The sequence below is a fragment of the Poeciliopsis prolifica genome, unplaced genomic scaffold (genome assembly GCF_027474105.1).
Source record: "Poeciliopsis prolifica strain line A6 unplaced genomic scaffold, Auburn_PproV2 SCAFFOLD009, whole genome shotgun sequence".
Lineage (NCBI taxonomy): Eukaryota > Metazoa > Chordata > Actinopteri > Cyprinodontiformes > Poeciliidae > Poeciliopsis > Poeciliopsis prolifica.
Genome location: NW_026562384.1, coordinates 3,958,890 through 3,977,195, shown reverse-complemented (window position 1 = coordinate 3,977,195; position 18,306 = coordinate 3,958,890). Strand labels below are relative to the sequence as shown.

At 41.9% G+C, this 18,306-nt stretch overlaps 1 protein-coding gene across 1 annotated transcript in view; it reads left to right on the top strand.

Moving 5' to 3' along the window:
- The first annotated feature begins 200 nt into the window (after window positions 1–200).
- Window positions 201–18,306, top strand: part of tenm1 (teneurin transmembrane protein 1) — a 250,841-nt gene continuing 232,735 nt past the window's right edge. The window contains exon 1 of the mRNA XM_055034529.1: window positions 201–665. The gene's annotated coding sequence lies outside the window, so the exon portion shown is untranslated. The remainder of the gene's footprint in view (window positions 666–18,306) is intronic.

Here is an 18,306-nt window from a genome sequence, read left to right as displayed (position 1 = left end):
GGTGAGTCAGCAGTCCGCGGGGCCGCGGCGCAGCCACACGGGCGGCACCTGAACGACTCCACCCGGCGGTCCAGACGACCTCCTGACGCCGGGTCAAGTCATTTTCTTTCTTTTTTTTTTTTTTTTTCCTTCTTTATTTTACTTTAGTTACCCGGGTTTGTGCCACACCCCCTTTCCGATCGGAGCGGTGGTACGATCCAGGCAAAGTGCTCCAGCAGCACCGAGCCCCTCACCGGCAGCTCCAGCAGAATCAGCCTCATTTGGGTTCAACCGCGGCTAAACGCACCGCACCGGGCTATATGCTCCCTCCTTTACACACGCACACACACTCTCTCTCTCTTTCTCTCTCTCTCTTTCTCTCTCTCTCTCAGTGCAGCGCAGCACGACTGACTGTCTCGTTCGTTTGCTGGCGCACAGCCTCTGCAAGGAGAGATCCCCTTCCTATTCCGCGCGAATCGTTTCGCCGTCCTCTCTGTCGGCATTCGGGAGCGAGCAGCATCATCAGCATCAGCACCGCCGCCTCAGAGCACGCTTGTGTTTTTCAAACAGGAGCACATTTCCAACCGGGAGGAGGAAGGAGGGAGGAAAGTGGAGGCTGGTCTGCTCGAGTCTTCAGCGTCTGCAAGCGGAGAGTCGCACTAAAGGAATGGCTTTACGTCGGAAAGGTGAGCGACGTCTTTAGTTTCGGCCTTTATTTATTATCGCTATTATTATTGTTATATATATAGCCTATATTTATATATATATTCCCCCTGTCTATGGGGGGAGGCTGGCTGTAGTGCGTCTCCGCTGCGATGCAGGAAATGCTTATTATCAGCTGTTCTGCGGTGCTGTGGATGACCCACCGTGTGTGTGTGGACGTGTTCGCATGCGAGGCAGAATGGATGGGGGGGGGGAAATAAATAAATAAATAAATAAGGGGGTACGTGAATGCGCGCGCGTGCGTGCGTACGTGTGTACGTGCTGCTCCTTTTTCTACATAAATCATCAACACCCTCCGTTTTGGAAGAGTGGGGGACACGGAGTGACTTTGTGTGCAGCGGTCTGAATGATGACAGTTCTTGTGGGGGAAGAGGAGATGGGGGGGGGAGTGCGGATCAGCGGCCGGGCATGCCTGCTTCATGTGTCCCTCCACCTCCTCCTCCTCTGCAAACTGCATGCTTCGCCCCGAGTTGTTTTCGCCTCCTCTTCTGGCTCTCCTATCTGAAGCGCTCAGAACCAGACGGGGTGCAGATCTCAGACCCCCCCCCCACTTCTCCCCTCCACATCCCCTCCAGCGCACCCCGCCAGCATCAGCAGCCTTCGCTCGACTGGCCCGGGCGGGCAGGCTCTGTGTGGTTACAGACGTGAGCACCAGCGCGGCTCCAGCAGGCACGTCAGGACACATTTGAACACCGTGTGCGCCGATCTGATCTGCAGCCGAGCGTCTGTTTTTTTTTTCTTTTTTAACCCCCGCCACCCTACCACTGCCCCCCCCCCTTTTTTATTTTTTTTATTTTTATTTTTTTATTTCCTCCTCCTGCAACTTCTGCCAGCAGTGAACGATGCTGCAGAAGAAGAAGAAAAGAAAGAAAAAAGAAAGCAAAAAAAAGACTCCAAAAACATATTTGTTAATATTTCATTAGAAAGTGCGTGGGGGCAACAACAATTAAAACCCAAATGGATTTTTTTGTTTTGTATAATTTTTTGTTGATGAATTCTAATTAGTGTGAAGGCTGCACAAACTGCACCAAGGATGGACACGCTCTGTTAGACCTGCTCACTGCTGCTCTCCTTCACAGTGGATTATGAATAATTGCTTGGCGTAAACTACAGTAAAGGAGGGGAAAAATACGAATAAAAAATACATTATGCTTGTGCAATAGGTGGAAAAATGGATCATAGATTGGGGCGGGGGGTGGCGGGATCAGAAGGATTCTGAGATGAGGGTTTTTTTGGTAGCTAAGCCTCATTTTCCTGTGAGCTATTAGATTTGAAAAGATGCAAATTGTGCTCAGGGATGAGTTGGCTTGCTTCTCCTCCAGCCACTGCTGGTTCTGGATCGGTTAGATCTACGACTGCACCTGTAGGATCTGAGCACAGAAATCAAGCCGGTCATTACGACCCTGGATTATTCCTCCTCCATCTTCTGGCTCAGGTTGGGCAACGAGGCACTTTGCACCTGAATCTTCCACAGTGTGTATTTTTTAAATATTTTTATTTTTTATTGAAAGCCATGATGGCAACAAATTCTTGAAGAAATAAATCCGATTTGTTTTCGGTTCGAGCAATTTAGAGAAACCCGAGTTTATGATTTACAAAAAAGAAAAAGAAAAAAAAAGATATTTGGGGGACAATTTCCTGAAAATTGTCTTCCACCATCAGAGTGGCCTTGCCACTCTTTCTACACTTTAGCATGACGTTTGTTAAAAAAAAAAAATAATAAATCAAACTCAGGTTTGGGCATCAAGGGCAGTTAAAATCTAATACACAGATGCACTTATCAGGGTCTTCTTGGCTGGTCCTGATTTTTATTTGTTTTATTATTTTTTTAAATTTTTTTTAGGTCAGACCTGCCAATTCCAGTTGTCAAGATTTCTCAATCCTACAAAGTCCTTAATACAGAAAAATGGTAGACAAATGTGCTGCAAGTGATGAATAAATGAGGCAATTACAAGAATATCTCAACCAATTTCTACATCAAAGCATATGTTAATAACCTTCATTTGATCTTTTTTTTTTTTTTTTTTTTTACCACACTCAAGTGAGTTGTGTGAGAAAAAAAAAAAAAGCATGTGCTGTTGCCGGATGCGTTTGCAGACAGGAAACGATGCCAGAGCTTCGTTTTCGATGCATTTCAAAGCGAAACGAATCGCGATGTTTCAACCTGCCACCCGCAGATCGGAAAGGGAGGGGGAAAAAAAATCATCCGATTCCGCCTCTCGCGATGCGATCGGTGCGATCTCTAAGTTATCGTTGCTCTTGAAGTGTAACAGCTTGGCAGATGTTGCGTCAGGGCAGTCCTTTGCGCTGTTGATGTTGTGATGATGTGTGTGATTAATAAAATGCACACAGAGGAGGTTGGCTTACACACAAACACACACACACAATTCTTTTCTGGGGGTTTCACCCCATTCACGCAAACATCTGCTCCCTGCATCGGGAGATGATTTAGATGTACTGGGGCAGCGGCGGTGGATGATTGCAGCGTTACGTTTATGTCTGTCATATCTAGGGCTCGTAGCTCTCTGCTGCTGTAAAATGTGTGCATCCTTTCTGGATTTTTGTTTTATTTATTTAAATTATTGTTTTTGAGGCCCTGCAGGGCTGCTGCACACCGATTAAGTGCATGTTTTCCCGTAGCACACCTGAACAATTAGAGGGGCAGGCTTTGGAAGCATCACGTCAGCAATTATGTCACACACCACAGAGGAGGCAGTGAGCCACCCGACCACCGGACCTGTCAGATCTGTAGGTTTTACCTTGCCGATGTGCTGATTGTCTTCATTCAGATGTTCCTCTTTTTATTGTTTTGAGTTTTAGTTTTTCATCCCTTCATTTATTTATGTTTTGTTGTTGTTTTGTTTAGTGGGAAGGTGCATATGTGCACTTTGGAAATTCAAAGTGGCTTGCTCTGTGCTTCTTGGCTTGGAGTCGCATCATTATTTCAGTGCAACTTCCCTGCAGATTTGGCCCCGGAGTGCCGATTGTTAAGGCTACTGTTGCCCCAGCTGTCTGCAGATCCCATTGTCCCCAGTTTAAAAAAAAAGAAAAAAAAAAAAGAAAACACCTCTTCCTGCAACATCTTTCCTGACCTCCTAATAATTTGTATTTTTCAGAAATTTGAATGATATCACACGGCCTTTGGACAGTGCATATCTGTGTGAGACAGCAGGGAAGTTCTTTTCTGTTTTTTTTTCTTTTTTTGGTTATCCATCCCTGCATTATTTATGAATTTTCATTCCAGGAATGCAGTAGCCGCTGGCACTGTAATGCCTCCCCTCTCGCATGGAATCGCTCGCACACGCTTCTCTTTTCTAAGCGAGAAGTTCTCATCAAAATGGAAAAAAAACAAAAAAAAAACTGTTCAACAAAATCTGCGGTCACATATTAGAAGGGAGGGGGAAATTCATTCGAGAGGATATGATACTTAATTCTGCAGTCAGAGCTTAAACTGGCAGCCAATATGAGGCCCAGTGGGAGTTTTTAGCCCTCCTGTCCCCCCCGTCTTCCTCTCGCTCAATGTCCGTCGCATGACAAGAAAAATTCAGCTGCTTCAAAAGCACCAAAACGCTTTCGAGTGTGTGCCACCCTGCTGGTCGTTTTAAAAGCGATGAGGCTCTTCAGAGAGTCGAACGGTCGGAAAGCTGGACCTTTTGCAAACACGAACGCCGAGATGTGGAGCCGTTGCTCACCTGCTAGCCACGACGCCGCTCCCTCCGCAAATCCCGCGACGGATGACTGGAGTTACCGTCACGTTGAAGTCCGCGCAAAGCAAACTGCCGGCAAATTAACCCAAAATTAACCCAGTAAGAAAATGTTCCTGGAGATGTCCCAAGAACTTTTATTGAATATATATCCAGTCATGGATGGATGTGGGCTTCAGATTTTACCGCAGTGTTTTAAAGTATTTGTTGAGATGGAAAAAAATGACAAAAAGCGGCAATGAAAAGTGTTTCTTTTTGGCCGTAGCTTCATCGCTTTAAATAGTTGGAACTAATCTCCTCCAACCTCCAGCTCTTTGTGGGCTCCTTAAGTACAACAGATGCATTCAGGTTGGGTCTGCCGATGCTCCCCAGGCCCTTGCTAATAGTCCTCCTCTATTAATAAAGTAAGCAAGTTATAAAGCCCCCCTAAAATGATGGTTTTAATGTAAGAATTAGGTCTTCAACAGATGTAGGAGGCTTTAATTTAATTTTTTTTTTTTTTTTACTTTAAGTCATGTTTTAACGTGACATACTGTTTTTTGAGGTGAACAAATGAACTCGGTGCTGATTTGCTGCCGGTTTTTGTTTATTTTTTTGGAGTTTTCTAGTTTCTTTCTTTGTTCTTTGTAGTGATAAACTTCTGATGCCCATCCCCTGCTTTTAACCCTCTTTAACTTTATATTAGCATGATGTTATTATGACATTAGAACCAGATTATGTGTGGGCCCTGTCTGTCCGCTACCAAAAAAATGTCTTTCAAAGATATATTAACCTTCTGTTTATCATTCTAAATTGGTATTTATGAAATATGTCTAAAAAAATTGTTTACTGATTTATTTTTTTTCCCCCTCTATTCGCCAAGCGAGACATTGCGTTTTGGAAGAAATATATTTGTACTAATGAGTTTTCTGCTGCCAATTCTCGATTATTTCACCACCTTTTAGAGGAACCGGAATACATTTATTCATTTATTTATTAGTTTCAAGCCTTTTAGATTGCTTTCTTTGGTACAATACCTTGTTTATCCGTTTGCTCCTCGTCTCAAAAGCAAATGTTATTCTCTCTTTACGCTGGGAGCGACTTAGAAGGCAACATCAACGGTGTCCCAACCAGAACCACCTCCGTCAACGGTAGCGCCGAAAACACACGCGCTGAGGCAGGTTCACATGTGCACATCCAGACTCACAGGCCCCAGGCGGCATCCCGGGTGAGACACACCCAGGATGCGTGTGTCTCAGCTGGCATCTCCTCTCGTTGGGCTACGTTCAAGACCCGGAAACTCTCTACCTTAGCAAAAAAAAAAAAAAAAAACGGTGAGATTTTAGATTGTGGAATTGCAATCACATCCCACCGTCCAGAAAGTGATACTCCTGTCAAATTTTAGCCAGAAGGCTGAAACACCACATAACTAATAATCTGTACAAATAGATACTATAAAATTAAATAAAATATGTGAGTCTCGTGTTTAAGTGAAGAGGTTTGTTGCTGTGGTGCAGCTGGCTGAAGAGTTTCGGTGGAGGATTGTTGTTGCAAAACTCTATGTGAGAACATCAGTTGTAATGAATCTTTTAATCAAACAAACATTGGCAGCACTTTATTTGATTGTGCATAAGACTGAACATGAACATGAAGGAGTCTTTGTGAATGACTGACTGTTGGCATGAAGTGAGATTCAGAAAATAATGAGACTTTTAATGCAAAGTGTCTTTAAACGTTGCATTAAAAGTCCATTAAAAATACCAACTTTGCATTATTTGATAAATAATGACACTTTAATGCAAAGTCGGCACTTTTAATTGATGTTTAATGCAAGTTTGCATCAAAAGTCTCATTATTTACTAAGTGACACTTCATAACAACAGTCATAAACATTCATAAAGACTCCTTCATGTTTATGACAGGTGTTATGACAGTATCATATCAGCCAAATAAAGGAGACGCATTATTTATTTATTTAATTATTTTATTTTAGTAATAATCCTTTTTTGTTGCTGTAGAACAAAAAGTAATCACTGAGTCCAAAATATGTTTATTACATGTTTGTATGTTTACAAATCGATGAGTTCATTAATTATCTTCAAGAAAGGATCGTTGAGTGAATGATTATTATTAGCAAAAACTGTTGCAGATCCTTTTACTATACAGTTGTATTTACTTTATAAAGATAGTTTAGACTGCGGGTATTCCTAACCTGCAACTCAAATAAATCTGACAAATAAAGCTGCCAACTCTGAGAAAGTAAACAAACTTTTTTGGGAAACTGTCGCCTCCACTCACACTTTAAAGGCAGGATCACATCAACACATACTCGTTTCCAGCAGGTAAACTTTTATTAATTGAGTCGGCGGAGACAACGATTGAGGGGAGGAAAAAAAAAATCAATTTCTGCCTCTCCCACCAATTTTTTCACAACATATTCTGTCCTCCACTTCAAAGAGCACGTCTTTTAGTTAGTGTCGACATAACTAGGTTTACATCAGTTGTATTTCCTGCAGCTCTTCTTCTTGGCTGCAGCACATGAAAGTGATCAAAAACAGATCCAGAAAATGTTCAGAAATGATATTTTTAGTTGACTTGAGGTCAACGTCAGAGTTCAAAATGTTCTCTTTTCCATCTGTAAGCGACTTTGCAGCGGTGTTTCTTTAAACTTAACTATCGACTCGGAGGAAAACACTGTATGAGTTGACAGACAGCATAATGCAGCATGCTAATCATACAGTTAATGCTAATGTTAGCATGCTAACGCTGATATCAGATAATTGTCTAAACGACACAGTTCAAGCACTAAAAAAGCATCCAGCCTCTTTTCTTTTTTTGTAAATAAATAAACAAATAAATAAAATGTTGGTGTCTGGACGAAACTCCCAATCATTAAGTCACAATTAGTGAGAACCGCACCTCACCTAGTAACGCCAGCCGAGCCCAGCACATCGCCTAGTAGTGACCCACCTGGAGCTCTGCTCAGTTCACTCTGTGAAGCTGGTTTTACTGCTGTACAATGGCTGCTGGAAATGAAAAGTGTTTCGTTGTTGGCTGCAAGGAATGTCCACGCACATTCTCTAAGTCAATCAACTGGAAAGTAACTATGTGGAATATTAATGGCAGGATTTAGCACCAGACGTATAGAGTGGAAGAAAATTCTGTCCCTGCTGAATTAGCAGATTGAAACTTTCTTGCATTCTTGGCCATACACCTAGGAAGAGCGAGGATGATCTCAGACAACGGGGACGTCCCGTCAGTATCCGAAACTTGCAAAGGCGCATGAAGGGTCAGTCCAACCCTTCCAGATTGCCTTTCTGGACGCCTTCTTGGACTGCGGGTCTGTTGATTTACCATAGGAAAACCCTTCTCGACAGCTAGGTTTCAGGTTTACAACTGTGCATCTGTTTGCTGCCATTTTCACATATTTAAAGCTCTAAAACTGCTTACTCCAGACAAGGCTCAGATTAGATAAAACTGACCAGATAAAATCTCATAATCTGTGAATGATTTAAAAAAGAAATTTTCAGAAAATGCAATGAACATGTTTTGCTTAGTCCAGAAACATGTCCTACATTGTTCAAGGAAGCATAATAGTTCTTGTTTTAGTCAGTAGGTATCAGAGAATTTGAGAAATGATTTCGGAATATAAATAAATTACGTCACGAAAAAAAGCTGCAACTCTAAAATACAATGAGAAATTTAACAGTCCTCCCCGAGTGGTAATATCCCACATATTAACTGAAAGTTGTACATTAGCTACAGCAGTAGATCTAACTTCTCTGAGTGAATGCAGTGCGACAAAACAAAACAGAACTGGGTATAAATCACATTTGTGTTATAAAATGAAATGAAATCTGAGTGTGATGAAGACAAATGGTGTTAATTTAAAATGTGTTTTCTGCCAGAAATGGCAATAATAATGCTGTCCCTCGCCTCCGATTTCCATGTGCATTCTGGTGGATAATGGTAATACGCCTTTTTATGCAAAAGGCAACTGGTGCCTGGTAGTGAAGCGCCTTGCCACGCAAGTAACGTTCTGTTACATTGGAAAACCTGGACTGACTTACCCAGCAGAGGCAGATGATACGTAAATAAAAAGTTATTGCCACAATTTGAAAAATTGTAAATGAATCAGTTTTTGTCTTTTTGGCTACAGATTAATAATTGCCCACAGTGGTATCCTTACAAAAGAGAAATATAACCTACTTCACTTTGCAGATTAAATTAACAAGTGCAGTCTTCATTTTGTTTTAAAATGCAAACCTTCCTGGATGCTTTCGAAAGAGATAAAATAGTGCAGCAGCAAAAGTATTCTAATCGTAATATTTAATTTGGTGGTTTGCAAACATGATCAATTAGAGTTCTGATTGCTTTCATCAGAGAAAGAATAATTCTTGTAATGGCAATAATGTTTTTCTTTTAGTGGTACAGAATAAACTACGATGTTAGCTTTGTGGAAAAGATTTTAGTGTTCTGCAAAGTGAACAACTTTAAACCCTTTCTCATAGTTGGTAAATAAATACATTTGGTGCATTTTGTCACACAACAAAGCGCCTGCACACACAAAAAACACATCTGACTTTTTATGATCATGTCCAATATGTCGCAAGAATAAGTTACATTTTTTAACCAGCCAATGAAATGATTTATTTAACAACACAAAACTCACAAATGTTACAATGTAGATCCTGGCACTGAACGAGTTCATCTATTTCCTGCTGACTGGTAAATAGCCTCATGTGTATCATCAGTAATATTCATAGCTCCACTTTCTCCAGACGATCATGAATTATTAACAGTCAGAAAAGATGAATTGCTTCAAAACGGTTGTTGATGCATCTCTGCTAGAAGCTCTGTGTTACACAGTGGAGTGCGTTACTGTTCAAAAGTTCAAAATGTATAGTGTTTTAAAATTTAATACTGGGGCTTGATTTAGCCATGAACTTGGGGGACTACTTCAAGCATGTGCACCATTGACCAAATTAAATGCGTGTTATGAAGACATGCCTTTGAGAAAATGCAGACATGCCACTGTATTTTCTGTGAAATCACAGTTTTATGCGATGAAACCGACACAAATTGGAAAATAATTCACACCTTTAGAAATCTTGACAAACAAAAAATGGCTGTCATGTCACTGGATTCAGCCAGAAGTCAATGCAAGAAGTTTGTTAGAGAAGATTTGAGATTAAACAGAGTTATGAAGATCTGTGGTGAAGTTTAGGGCGGCACCTGTCTCGATGCCTTGAGTTTTGAATGTATGGTACGACGGCGCACGATTCAGTCCGCCAGTTAAACACTGAAAATGTATGAGACAACAACAAATCAGAGAGCATCAATCTGAAAAAGTGGCCGAGAAACCCAGAGTAGCTTTGGAGGAGCTGCAAAAATCAACACCTTGGGTGGTAGGATCTGTCACAAGGACACACATTGGTTGGGCTCTCCACAAATCCCTTTCATGGAAGATGTAGCTGTAATGATTCGATTACTAAAATTCCTCGGGGAAAACATATCTGCCTCGAAGCTTTGTTAAATTATGTTTTATTATTTAGCGCGCACCGTGTTCCGGGCGGGTGGGTGATTGTGATGGGCAGCGCTCTCACTTCTGCCGGAGTTGTTGACGAAAGAGCTAGCAGCATAACGTCCGATTTTCCGGTATTTTAATCGTTTTTTCGGGGAACAAAATAAGTATCCTGAAATTGACTGGTGTGGCGTTAGGAGTACGAAGAACTCTACATCTCTCATCCGATTACTTGACAGAGTAAGAATAATCGATAGGGTACTCGATTACAAAAATATTCTTTTGCGACAGCCCTAAGTCACAAGAAATGCATTGGGCCACATGTTGCTTAGGGAACGCTCTAATCAATCTTTCAACAATGTTGAAATCTTCCCCAAAAAATCCAGAGCCTGGGATAAATGTTGACCTTCCAGCTCTCCAAGCTATTTTGCAAAGAAATGTTGATTTCTACAAAGCTGGATGAGACAAAAAAGTTTTCCACCTGTCACTGTGGCAAACAGTAGGAATGTCTACAAAGTATTAATTTGTGTCTGTTTGTAAAGCGCATGTCAGTTTCCTTCCAATTTAGCAATCAGGCATGTGATTTTTGTTGGTCGGCTACACAAAATTGCACGATAATACTTTTGACATTTTTGGCTGTGGCATGACAAAGAGGACTGCATATCCTCTGCTGATTGCCAGCCAGAAAGCCATGCCATAGGAGAAGACAATGATGGGAGAAAAGAAGAAGAAGAAGAAAAAACCCTACATATCTACTTCCCTTAGAAAAATCATGACAGCACAGTGCAACCAATTTTCGAATAAAGCTGAGCTAATACAAGTCTGCTGCAGATGTAGCAATCCTGAAATCCCAAACGTTACAGCTGCTGCACCGTGTCGGGCCGAGCCGATGTGCTCCCAGGAGGAGCCGTTCTGAATGCGCTCATATATTGTTTTCTTTTAATGTTGTTACAGGACACAATGATTCGCCTGAGATGCAACAAAATGAGGGATGCAAATTTTCTAAAGGACGTGCATGTTGCCGTTTTGCTTAACAAATTTCCTTTGAAAGGTAAAAAAAAAAAAAAAAAAGAAGAAGCTTGCAGGGGAAAATACAGTACTGGATAAATAGAGAAACAATGCAAGGTATATGTGATGCTGAAAGGAGAAAAGTGCCGAAAACGACTCTCTGCTATTTCCTAACAGATACGTTTTACAATGGGTGCTATTGATTTCAAGCTTATATGATTTGTTTATCTGTAAAATTGCTACGGCTCTTTTCACCGGTACCTGAGCGGAAAGCCTTTAGGCTACTAGAGACAATGCTCAGATATCAAGTGTGTACATATTGCATCTTCGCCACACTTCAGAGTTCTTATCAGAGAGCGCGGCTGACCCGCGTGTCATCGCCCTGAGGTGCATGCGCCTCGATCTCCTTCGGCCCGCCAAACAAAAAACGGCTTTGTTCAGAAATTAAAGTATGCATTTTTAGGTGCAAGGCTGCAGGATAAGAAATAAGGTGAAGAATGGCATATGTTTTTTTGTTGTTGTTTTTTTATTGGAGTCAAACAAGAAGTCCCCGTCCTTGAACGTGATGCGCTGTTTTGGTTTCCGTCAAAGACGGCAAGCATCTCTTTGCAGTGGCGTAGATGGAAGATTAGCCCACTCTTAGAAATCAATCTGCCATGCAGCTCAGGCGTTCCTTGTGGATCTTTTCAGGCCCTCCTCTGCAGGGCTAATGTTCTTTCCTCACTCATTTCACTGTAATCAACAACTTCATAAAGGAGGACGCGCAGGAAGTAACTGTCTGAATCGCTAATCGCCAAATCCAATTTCTGGAATCAATGGCATTGATCAGTCAATTAATTTAGCATCCACAATGCAGCCAGCTTTGCTTTGGGTATTTTGGGAAGGGTTTTAGTGGTCGAATGCATTATTGAGGGAGGCTTTTTACCAAGAAGTGGCTGATGCAGAGAGCTTTGGAGGCTGTCACTCATGGAGTTAAGCTTTATTTGCGGAGCTAGTTAGTGTGAACAGCCTTTCAGTCCTGCAGTGTGACGGCCGACGTTTATTTATTTTACAGGAGAGCGGGAATATCAGTTGTGTTGAACGAGGCTTTGCCTTGTCAAGAGTATTGATTAAGTCGCTTTGAGTCTCATGTTTTGGGCGATCAAATGTCCGCACGTCCCTGCAGGTCGACGTTTGGGGTGTGCATGTTGATGTAAACACAGGACCTCTGCAGTTTTGTGTTTCTGCCATTACTGGTAAGAAGATTTAAAATTCTTGTAAAGCTGTTGCTTCTACTTAGAGCCCTTTAGATAAGATTCGTGGCAAAATGGGGAAATGCTTGAAAAGCCGCCTTTCGGTCAACAGTGCTCTGCTGGGGTTGTGTTTGTAGGTTGTCCAGGTTTGAATATATGACTCACACTAATAATTGCTTAACAACATTATTAATAAAACTCGGCACTCGGATCAAAACGACTAAGTCAGGCCAACACTTGGCTTTCAAAAAACAGCCAAATCAGTCTGACTTGTAGCCGCCTGATAAGGTTTTAAATAATAGATGAAGACAAAAGTCCAACACTGTTATCTGAACAGCAATATACTACACAAGCTCTTCTTTTAGGAAGGTCACAATATGCTTAAGTCCTTTCTGTTTTTTGGAAAAAAACGACTTAAGCCGTTATTATAGGAAGGTGACAATATGGAACAAAATACAGACCACCTCTCTCAAATATATGGCCTGACTTGCTTTGTTTAGGCTAAATTTAGTCAGGATGTGTGGATTCCAAATAAAAATCTTTTTCTGGCCATCCAGTGAGTCGATTGCTTTTGTAGCTTTGACTATAGTCAAATCTGTAAGGAAATGAGTAAGTTAATAAAGATGTTCTTAAAGTGTTGAAGGAGCTTGTTTGGTGAGCTGTAGCGGAAAAACAACAACAAAACAAGCCGCAACAGTCTGAGAGCAAAAGATTTATGATTTCTAATATGTGTGAGAACGCCACAGCTGGACTCCGCCGTTCGCCGCTAACAGCGGTAAAAGATGGCCTCTGCATTCAAACTTTCTACTGATGCTAAGCTAAGTAATCCTTCAACTGATCAAACATAATCTGGGTAATTCCTCACTGACCAGAAATGATTCAAAAAGCATTTGACGTTTGTGTAACTGTCAAAACGCAAATCGAGGAGCCGTTTACCATAAGATGTGGTTTAGAATATTCTGCAGTAATTAGAATTTTTAATGAGATTTGTGAAAAAGAACTCCCCCCAAAAAACTCTTAAATAGTCCAGGCAGGGCGGCTGTTTTTCCAAAAATGTCCCTGCAATCTAATTTGGTCATGTTTTTGTGTACTACATCTGTTGCTACGCCTCTCCACTTATGGCATTATGTCATGGTGTTTATGTAAGAGCGTCACACTGAGAGAATCTCGAGTTGGACGGTGCCGTGTGTGTTTCTGTTTTTTCTGTTGTTGTTTACTCCTCGGCCTACTGGGGAATCAGCAGAGGGATTTAGATCACAGAGCAGCAGAGGTGGATATCATGAATAGAAAGTGGTATTCTGCTAAGACGCAGCAGGAAAAGGGCCGAACCGAGTAGTCAAGGTCTGACAGAAAGTACGTTTTACCTGGAGTTAAGACATATATATATTAAGAAAAAAAAAAAAAAAAAAAAACGTCCTTTGAAAAGTTTAAGCCGAGCGATTCCTTGGCCACACTCAGAGGCCATGAATACTCTAGGACCTTATGGATTTCTCCACGCCACTCAGGCGTGCAGTGGCGATGTGGGATTTGAGCCGTGTCCACTATAAATAGTCAAATGGTCCAGGATGGCTTCCCGGCCCGCTGACAGCTCCCTGACAGGAACTGATCTGCTCTGTGAAGGGACACGCAGACTCCATTTCCTGCTTTTCAGTCATGCTCTCATTCAGAAGGGAGCGGGGACACAATGAGGACTGCTCATTGTGTCCCCTCTGCGGCTCACGCTGCAAAACGCGCATTGACCTGGCGTGTGAAAGGATGAGGACGTTGCAGGAGGAGCCCGGGAAAGCCAATGTCGGTGCAATATTGTCTTTGCTGCGAAGGCCAGTAAAGGCTGTTGATTCTCTGCGGCGCGTGGGTGTTAAAGTGTTTTTTTTTGTTGTTTTTTTTCAGAAACTGTGAAACGCTATGAGTACGTGTAGGCGCAAGGGCAGTGCCTGTGTGTCCGACTGCGGCTTATTGTCAGTGTTTCGCCTCAGAAGCCTCCCCGGTATGCAGCGTTGAGCTCCAGGCCGGCATGTTTTAAAGAGTGTGTGTGCGTGTGTGTGTGTGTGAGGGGGGGGTGTAACACGCAACAGTACGTGTTCTGCTGGTAAACTCGGTATTAGCAACAAGAGATTTCAGGCTTGGTCAGCTATGAAAGCACAACTACGTGACAAGAGTGCCGCTGCCGCCGCCCACAGAAACAGCGCGCCCTTATCCACTAATTAAAACTCTCTATCACTCCACGTCTCACTTGGCAATCTCTCCATCCTTCAATTCCCCCAATTTTCTCTGCGAGATCCCTCCACCTCTTGTTATCCATCCATCACTCTCTTCATCCCTGTTTGGCATTCAGGCCTCCTTGTTTCTCAGCAGGCGCTGCGGGACACCAGTAGGTGGCGTTCTGTTTTGGTACGTTTCGGGTGGTCGTAGGGGTGACGGGGTCCTGCGGGCCCTTCACGGCCTTCTTCTCCTCACAGTAGTCCCTGTCACATGCCTGAGGAGTCACTGCAGCGCTAATGAGTGGAAGTGGAAGTTTCTTAAGCCCTGTCTCTCCCGTGCCGTACACACACACACACCCACACACCCACACACACACACACACACACACCACACCATACACACTCTCACTCCAGCAGAGGCGTCTTCCTCTGACAGCTCATTGTTTACTCCCGTAGGACCTGTAGCCTGGATCTGCATCTGCAGCTGGAAACTGTGCTGATGTTCACATCCGATGGTTAAGCCATTGCTCCAGGCGGCAAAAAGACAACAAAACAAAAGAATCAAACCTGTGAGCTACAGTGGGGATTGTCACGATTTGACTTTCGAAGTATCTGCTGTGATAAGTTTGAGCTGCAACGTGAACGCGTTTCTTTAGGGCTCTCGTCGCCATTCTGCCGGCTCGTGCGGCATGGAAAGTGGAATTTATTTATTTATTCCTCATCTCTGCGCAAATAAACTCCGAGGGGGGAAAGAAGCGTAAAAGGCCGGAGCTAACAAAGAAAGTATCTCCCATTTTGCTGGTGTCTCTCTCGGCTCTTATGAGAATAAGATGCTCCCTGCATGGTGGAAATGCATTTGTAATCCTTGAACTATATTGTATCAATAATCTGAGAAGCTAATATTGTCGGATGGCACTCCGCTCTCCCCATCCGCCTTGTTTATTTACCCATGTGAAACTCAATTTCTCTGCCTCTGTCTGGCTCCAATCCTCTCTGTGCCTCGCTCTTTTCCCTCCCCTCTCCGCCTCCTCTCTCTCTCTCTCTCTCTCTCCTCTTGTTCGTCATGATTTGAGCTCAATCGCATGAGATATTGGGGAATGGAAATCGGTTTTGACTCGTCCTTGTGGTTCTCGGCGGATGCGCGCAGCGATCTCTGCTGAGTTGTTTGTGTTTATGGTGGATATCTGAGGGGCCCCGCCCCTCTGGAGATGACTTGGAGTGCAAATCCTGTTTAAAGGCAGCTGGGTGTGCGAGTCTTCATCGCTTCCTCTAAGCAGATTTGCACACACACAAAATAAGAAAATAGCGCCTTGGCCCACAGTTGCACAGCTTGAATAAATAAATGGATAGGAAATGGGGGGGATCAAGCGGGTGAAGGGTCCCATTAGATATTATTGCATCTGTGTAGCCATGGATTATCACTCCCGTCCTGTTGTATGTTTGGCTGAATGCGTGTGTGTGTGTGTGTGTGAAGAGAAAAAAAAGAGAGAGGGAGGGTTTGAAACGAAACAAAAAGGGCTAGTTGGAGATGAGAGGAGGAAGGGGATCACGATGTAATGCGATGCATGTGTTGCGCTCAGCGTTGTCACTCTGTATTAATGTTAAACTGAGTGCTGAAGAGTTCATTACACAGTGATTAATTATTGATTAGAAATGAATTAGGAATGAAAACCCGCAATGACGTGTAAATACATTGTCAATGCATACAAGCGCTTTCTGTTAATCCATTTGTAGCACAAATAAAGTAGCGCTCGTTTGTTTAGGTTCACACCATGCGATGTGCCTGCATCGTGTTTCGGTTTGGAAGCGGAGCCAGATGGGCTGCCAAGGGGGCGCTGTGGGGAAATCCAGCAGTAATGTTTCGCGCAACAAACGCCAAGTTATATATGAACATTTAAGTGTGAAAACAAGACGAGTCAAGTATATTTGTATGGCGCATTTCAGCACATTTGCCCTTTATTTGTAGCTTTATCTCTAAGTTTCTAAAGGGTAGTGTTTCCCAATCTTTTTGTAGCAACAAAGGTTCTCAGAGTAGGTTTTATAACGCTTAAAGATTGAAAATGTCCAGGGTCAGGCTTAGAGGGGAAGGGGTAGGCCAAGACTTGTTGTTTAACTTTTTTTATTTTTATTTTTGGTGTTGTTTAGGGTCATCCTACTCCCTCTTACTTTGTCTTTACCCCTTGGCCATTGAGGAAGAGGTTACAACATTTACTGGAAGTAACAGGCCAGTACGATTTTCTTGCCTGTTAATTAATTGCTGTGCATTAAAACATATTCCTTGGTGGCACCATGTACATCACACATCTGGGGTGGTCATCAAAAATGCTCGTAACACCCAAGCGGTTTTGTCAATATTCAATAAGAAAAAAAAATAATAATAATTTTTTTTTCCTAAATTTTGCAAGCATGTTTTGTGATTTTCTGTTTTCATCCGATTTTAGCTTAAAAACACTTCTCTGTTCTCCTCCTGATATATGTATCATTTTGCAAACAAAACAAAAATGGTAATTAAAGTTTCCAAAAAGTTATTTGAGTATTTATGTTTTTATTTTGATAATGCAGTACTATTTTCCCCTCCAATTCTGTTTGCTCAGGTGAACTGAACAAGATATGAAACAAAAATTTTATGGTATGGATCCCAGTGGGAGTTGTGAATCAGCAAGAGTAGAATCTCAAAAATCCTGCACTTGCATTTCCTAAAGACCTTTTAGGAAATAAAAGAAAAATGACAAAAAATAATCAGATTTTCACAATAAATAATAGACTTAATTATGTACTTAAAAACTGATTTTGTAAATTATTTGCCAGTACAATATCAAAAACAGAATCAGAGCTAATTTAGATTTTAAGTTATATAAAAACTATATTTAAATAAATTTAGGACTTTCTAATAGAACAGTTGTTTGCAGTCATCTTCCCCAAGTCAACTCCCTGTACACCATGTACTCCATTGCTTAACTTAAAGAAAATGATGAGTGACATAATACAGGGGGTTTTGAGTATCTAGGAACCCAGAAGTCCACAGTATACTTACTTATACTGATCTCCAAATCCTGAATAGAAGCATCTAGTTTATACTGTATAGTTTATCAGATTCTTTTTCTTCTTTTGCTCTTTCCTTCGGTTTGTTATTTTGTTTGTATTTCCTTTTAATTCGTGTAAAACACTTTGTATTGCCTTGTTGCTGAAAATGTGCTATGTAAATAAAATTACCTTTACCTTATCCAGCTTTCTTGCGCTGTCCAAAAATATCCATGTCAGCTTAATTGACTGCTGTAAGTTACCTTTGCTATACAGAGACACACACGTACACACACACACGTATATGCACACACGTATGTGTGTGCGTGTGTGTCTCTGTTGCCCTGTGATGGATTGACAACCTTTCCAAGCCAGTGAGTATGGAAAATAGCCACTGGCGTACCTGCGACCAGAAACGGAAAAGTCGGCATTGTCAACTTTTTGATGGATGGATATTTTATAGGAATACATAAAGTTGAATTAAATGCATCAAAAGGGTTACAAGTGAGATTGTATTGTTGTTTTCTTCCAAACAAAAATACATTTAACAAATGAAAGTCACTGTTGAGTTAATTTTTGTGAAATGTAGCACAAACTCAGCAGCCTTTTCATGAATACAGTGGTGTAGAATCAATCTTGACGATATTTATTGTACATACTATATTTTTTCTTTATGATTTCGACAACCAAAGCTGTTAGCTGTTGCTGGTGATGTCTCGATTCAAGCGGCCAGGCTCTTGCTCATCTTTCCCAAGTCAACTCCCCGTACACCATGTACTCCATTGCTTAACATGCACATAAAAAAATGATGAGTGAACACAATGCAGGAGGGTTTTGAGCATCCCTGTGTTAAAAATTTATCCTGAAACAGTGCTAATTACTCCAACATCCTCCAATGTTTCCAGTTCCATTCCTGTTTGTTTTCCATTCCGAGG